This window comes from Pseudomyrmex gracilis, unplaced genomic scaffold (genome assembly GCF_002006095.1).
Source record: "Pseudomyrmex gracilis isolate BER0280 unplaced genomic scaffold, ASM200609v1 scaffold_405, whole genome shotgun sequence".
In the NCBI taxonomy this organism is placed as follows: domain Eukaryota; kingdom Metazoa; phylum Arthropoda; class Insecta; order Hymenoptera; family Formicidae; genus Pseudomyrmex; species Pseudomyrmex gracilis.
In genome coordinates, this window is record NW_018020989.1 from 62,634 (window position 1) to 68,639 (window position 6,006).

A 6,006-nucleotide genomic window follows, 5' to 3' on the forward strand; every position below is an offset into this window, starting at 1 on the left:
ATATACATATATATATATACGCAACACATCGGACTTAAACAACAAACACTTCCGAATAATAATATAAAACGAGAAACTCCTCCCGGATTCCGTCGATGAAACCATCCAAAACGAAAATATTAGCTAATAACAATTTATATCTCTCTTGCTATATAAAAACTAATAATCGTCGAATGCACACACACGGTTCATTCGTGACAGATGGTGGTTTCTTTTTCTTTTTGTTTCTCGCGCACGCGATTTCGTCTCGCGCGAGAATTCTCTTATTGCACGCGCTCGCTCTTTTCTTCAACGTTCTCCGAGTGATAGTGAAAGACTAAAAGCTCTGATATTCGCTACAATTAGATTTTTTTTTTGATTTGGTTTTTGTTCTTCGAAACAATTTTCAAACTTAAATATTAGCGTCTCGTTGAAGAATTTGATTTTTGAGACGCAAAAATCGCTTCCGTGATTGTTTTTCTTTTTTTTTTTTTTCATCAAACAAAAGCGAAGTGACACGTCGCGCGTCACAAAATATCACGCGCTTCGCAATTTTTCATATTTCAAATATAAATATTTCGAGATTTCGCGCGCGATTTTTAACTTCTGCGATGTTCTGTCGAACATTTGGGGGGCGTTCACGAAGAAGAACTCACACACAAATCGCTACTCCCAGTAAGTCAGTTTCTAAACAACGATCGCCACACGATATAGTCATTATCGTCACGATGACGGTAATAGTTAATATTACAACGATGTATATATATGTGTATATATATATACTATCTACTTTTAATTCGAGTCGACACTGCGAGCGTAGAGGAGATTGTTTTTTTCTTTTTTTTTTCTTTTTTTTTTTTTTTTAATCGAATAACAGCGTAACGACAATATAATGATTCGCTCTAATCTTTTTTTTTGTTTTTTTTTTATCGCGACTTATTCGTAAAAACGTTTTCCGTTTTACTTTTCCATCGCGCGTGGAAATTCTTCCGATTAGTCATCGGACAGTGACATCCGCTGAAGCCGCAACTATCGCGTGATTGTGTACACAACAACAGATTGTGTACGCGATCCGAATTGCAACAACTCCGCAGATAAATTTTCTCCAAGTTTTTTGACATTCTCAATGCGTTTGTCTAAAACAAGTACAATTTCATCGTTTCCTTTTATAGATTTGTTGCGTTACAATCTTGAGTTTTTCGTCTCGACACGCACAGATCGTAAAATTCTGACACGAGTATGGTAGTTGCGGCAACAACAGCTGACACAATCGGAGCTTCTTATTAGCTGCCGCTTCGAATCTCCGTACACTCCCCGTTTTCGTTACGTTACTTCCAAATACACACATGCACTCACCACATACATACACACACACACACAGTCTACTTTCACTTTCACTATTTAAGGCTACATAATTGGCAACGTGGTCCACAAAGAATATTGCTAAAGACGAAACAATAATGTGCTTCGCGGACAACGTGCAGCGTTAATTTCTTTTTTTTTTTTAATTATTTTCACCTATTGACGATTGGCGTTTGTGTTGCGTAGCATCGACTGCGTTTTTTTAATTTTTTTTTTTTTTTTACTAAAAAATACGTACCGCTCGCGCGCGCGCGTCGTCGACTAAACAACATTTCAGCATCGAGTTCTGCTGCGTTCCATCGTTTTTAAACGGCGTTTCTCGTCAATTCGATGCGCCTTTCCCTAAGCATCACACCCGTCGCTCGTCGCTCGCAATTTTCTTTTCTCAAAAAACGAGATTTCTGCCGAAATGAATTAAAACGTTCATTGCTTTGCCTCGATAATACGGAATCGGAAACGCTATCGTATTTACAAATAATAACGTACTTGCGTCATGATATTTTGTTTTTACACACACACACACACGCACGCACGCATACACATGCTCGTCTTTTTACGTACGATAAAGGAAAAGAAAAACTTGTGCGATCTCGGTGTATGTATGTATACATATAATATATACATATACATGTACATATATATGTACGTATGTATGTCGTTACATGTGTAAAGTGAACAGTAGTCGCGGCCACGTGAATCGGTTACTTATTCGGCACATTACGTTGTTCACTTCGATTCAGTCCATGCACGCAACACGCACTCACCCACACACACGCACAAACGATGATTCAACCATTCGTGAATTCTTTCTTTCCTCTCTCTCTTGTGAATAATACAGCGACATACACACACTGTCCTTGCGTGTCATACACCTTCTGTCTCGATCATTAACGATAGATACTCTATTGTTATCACGTCTCTTTAGCACGCGCTAATTGTTCTTTTTTTTTTTTTCCATTCGACGTCGCTACCAGAAATTGCGATGCGAAATCGTCTGTTGCAGAGGAAAAAGAAAAGAGAAAAAAGTATATATAAATACAATACGTGTGTATATATACAAGAATAGTCTCTTCTCAATAATGAGATAGTCAGTTATACTCGATTGCATTCGCTCTCTCACTTGACTTTGTGCCGGATGTGAACGTTTAAATTGTTTCCATATGGAAGTATTAAATAATAAATCGCGAAAAGAGATTCTCTTCTTTTTTTTTTTGGCTTCACGCTCATGTTACACTCATTCACTCACTCACTCACTCGCTCACACAGACACACACACACACATACACACTCTCTCTATCTCTCTCTCTCCCCCCTCTTTCCCCCTTTCCGTCATAATAAAAATAACATTTCGCGCAAAGTTATAAATAATGCAATATAATAAACTATGGCTTGTGTCTTGTTGTTGTACTAGTACGACTGATGTAACTGTACACATATACAAAGTACGTAACAGGACAACTCTCTTGTGTTTGTAAAATAATAATGTGAGATTTTTTCTCTTTCTTTTTTCTTTTTAAGAAATGAGATACTTTGACGTAAAGTGAACAAAGAGGATACAGTGTGTCCTGCGACGTGAGATTACACTTTCCTTGTGTCACTACATATATTTGTACACCAACATCGATATTATATAGTGAAGTTACAGTTACGTAGTAAATAATGGACATGTATAGAAAACACTTGTTATGTGACGCTCCGAAAATTCTCGTCGAGACTTGGCAAGTGTATATTAAATATGTATATATATGTGTGTGTGTATGTATACGTGAATCGCGCGTGTACTTTAGTAGTTTTTTTTTATTACTTCGGTAATGTGTGTCAAACACAAGACGAGAGAGAAACCTCAGCGATACCGCTGAATAAAACGGTGAGTTAAAAAAAAAAAAATCATAAAAGATTGCGCGGTTGTTCAAAAAGAGACACAACGCACCATGATTTCTTTCTTCGAGACGATCTGAAAATTCTGAGATCGAATCGTTTCGTGACACAAATCGAGGAATAGACGATTTTTTGCTTTTGTAATTGTGCGATTTACGTCATGGTGTAAAAAGATTCGTATTGCGAAGAGACTCGCACAGCATATCGATCAATTAATTCACAGAGAAGAATAGAAATTACGTTTTCGCTCATGGCGGCGTGTTACGCGGCGTAAACTCTTGAAATGTTTACGCTCGTTTCTTCTAACTCTCGCGAACTTTTTGTTTTCATCGCGTTTTTAATTGGCGTTTGAGAGCTTAGCCTTTGCGACACGAACGAAAGTTAAGCAAAATTTCATCCCGAACAAGACAGACTGTTACGCATCGCGTATTTTTATTTGCGGCTAGATTTTTCGCATTGAAGCACACAATGATATATGCACATAGACCACGTACGTGATTTCTGATTTTTGCAAAGATCGAAGTTGGCGTTTTTTTTTTTTTTTTGATAAATATTACGGTGTGATTCTTCTCTTCGCGTTAGACAGTAGCGATCAATCTCTTCTTTCTTGACTTCCGAATTTCAAAACTCAATACGTGTCATAAAAAAATAGTTGCATCTTTTTACAAAGTCATTTATACATATATATATATATATAATTAATCTCTATAAATTTGCACAAATGCTTAAATTGCGTGTAAATGTCGTAGCTAAAAAATATCTGGTTTCCGCACTTCGATAGGACACAACAAATCATGTGGCTGTCGATTTTTGCTCGCTACTATTTGTTTGATCTATGTATATGTATTATTGGCGCGCGCAGGTATATTTTCTATCGTTTCATTTCATATACACATATATATATGCGCGCGCGCACGCACACACATATGTATACAAATGCCAATCGAAATATACGGAATTGAATTCGAAGGAAAGCTGGCAGAGATAATAAGCATTTAGCTTACCGCATTATATTATCAGGGTGTCCAAGTAGCGACGACGAGGAAAAAAGTGAATGCAACTTCGGTGGTGACGCGCGAGGGACATGAGTTTTGCTTTTTTTTTTGCGCGCGCATCGGTCTTTCTCTCATCCTTTTTTTTTCTTTCTTTGGAACATTTACCATGAAAAATAATCCGCATGTGACAGACTGTCGCGTCAGTCGCGTGAAGATTTGTACGATATTTAATCGGTGCAAGACGATCTCTCTCTCTCTCTCTCTATTTCGAGAGCGAGACGCGAAGGTAACGCGAAAATATTTTACGCAAAGGTGACAGAAAAAAAAAAAGAAAAAAAAAGTAAAACGTCGTACAACGAAATGGAAAACATGACGTGGGGCTCGAATGTGACGCGTTTCCTTATACGCGGACTAGGTCGCGGTGCGAACACAATTGCTGTTTGTCGGTAGCGCACGTACCTAAGTACGGAGAAATCAAAGGATAAAAATCGAATTACGGTGTCTCTGTAAAAACAAAACAGAAAAAATTCATATCGATATGATAAGAGACCTCGATTGTAAGAAACGTACGTAAAAACGATAAAAATCCGTGGACGGTCACCCTGTTTACACATACTCTCTCTTTCTCTCTCTCTCTCTCTCTCTCTTTCTCTCTCGATACATAGTTATATAATTAAAACGCTCTTCGAAATACTGTAAAATCTCACAAAATACTCTTCTCGTAGAAAGGGCGCGGCTGTGTGTGTGATTTTTATCGGGTCGGGCCAATGTAATATAATAAAAAATCCAAAAAAAGACAAGTGAGATTCGGAAAGACACACACAAACGAGAAACAAAAAAAAAAAAAAAAAAAAAAAAAAAAAAAAAAAAAAAAAAAAAAAAAAAAAAATAAAGAAAAACAAGGGAAAATATAACAGGCGCAGAGATTCTAAGCGAGATGTGAGAAGGACAGCGAGACGAAGATAAATTGGAGATTCAAAAAACAAATATAAAAAAAAAAAATTTTTTTTAAAAACGATAAAACTTTTTTTCTCTCTCTTGTTTGTTAAATACCAGAGAGGTTTGCCTTAGTCTTAAGGAAACATATATAACTTTATCCCTATAAAGTTAAAGTTGAACGATTATTAAACTCACGTGTTTTTTTTTTTTTTTTTCAAGAGTGTGTTGAACGAGGGGAGGAGGGGGAATCGTCACTAGAACAAGTGCCAAAAATCACCGACGACAACGTTGGCCCCGCGGCGGCTTCGAAACGATCAAGGATTTTCTCCGCGGATTTTTTCGCTACGAAGAGAAAAAAAACAAAATTTCGCGTGTGAGAAATATAATCTACGAGGTAATGGTTTTTTTTTCATACATGCGTGCGCGATATCGCGCAAAAGAGTTTTCATTTCCCGCCGTCATTTCGGACGACGACGAGTGTTCAGCACACTCTTCAATTCAGGGGAGAGTCGAGTGACCGGGAATATACTATATATATATATATAGTATATATATATACATATATATATATATAGTATATATATAGTGTATATATATATATATATATATATATGTATATACAAACACGTCTGAGAATATATACATATATATGTATGTATAAACATCCGCTCGAGAAGGAGCCGCCGACTCGACTGTTTCCGTCGAACGATCGCGGAACGGAAACACGCGGTCGGCGTGCCGTTTCGCTCGCGGGTTTGCGCGACGTTTTTTTTCTTTTTATTTCTTTCCACGCGGGAACAAGCGTTTTGTTCGCGCGAGAAACAGGGTTTCACAGACGGCGCTTGGCGCGCCG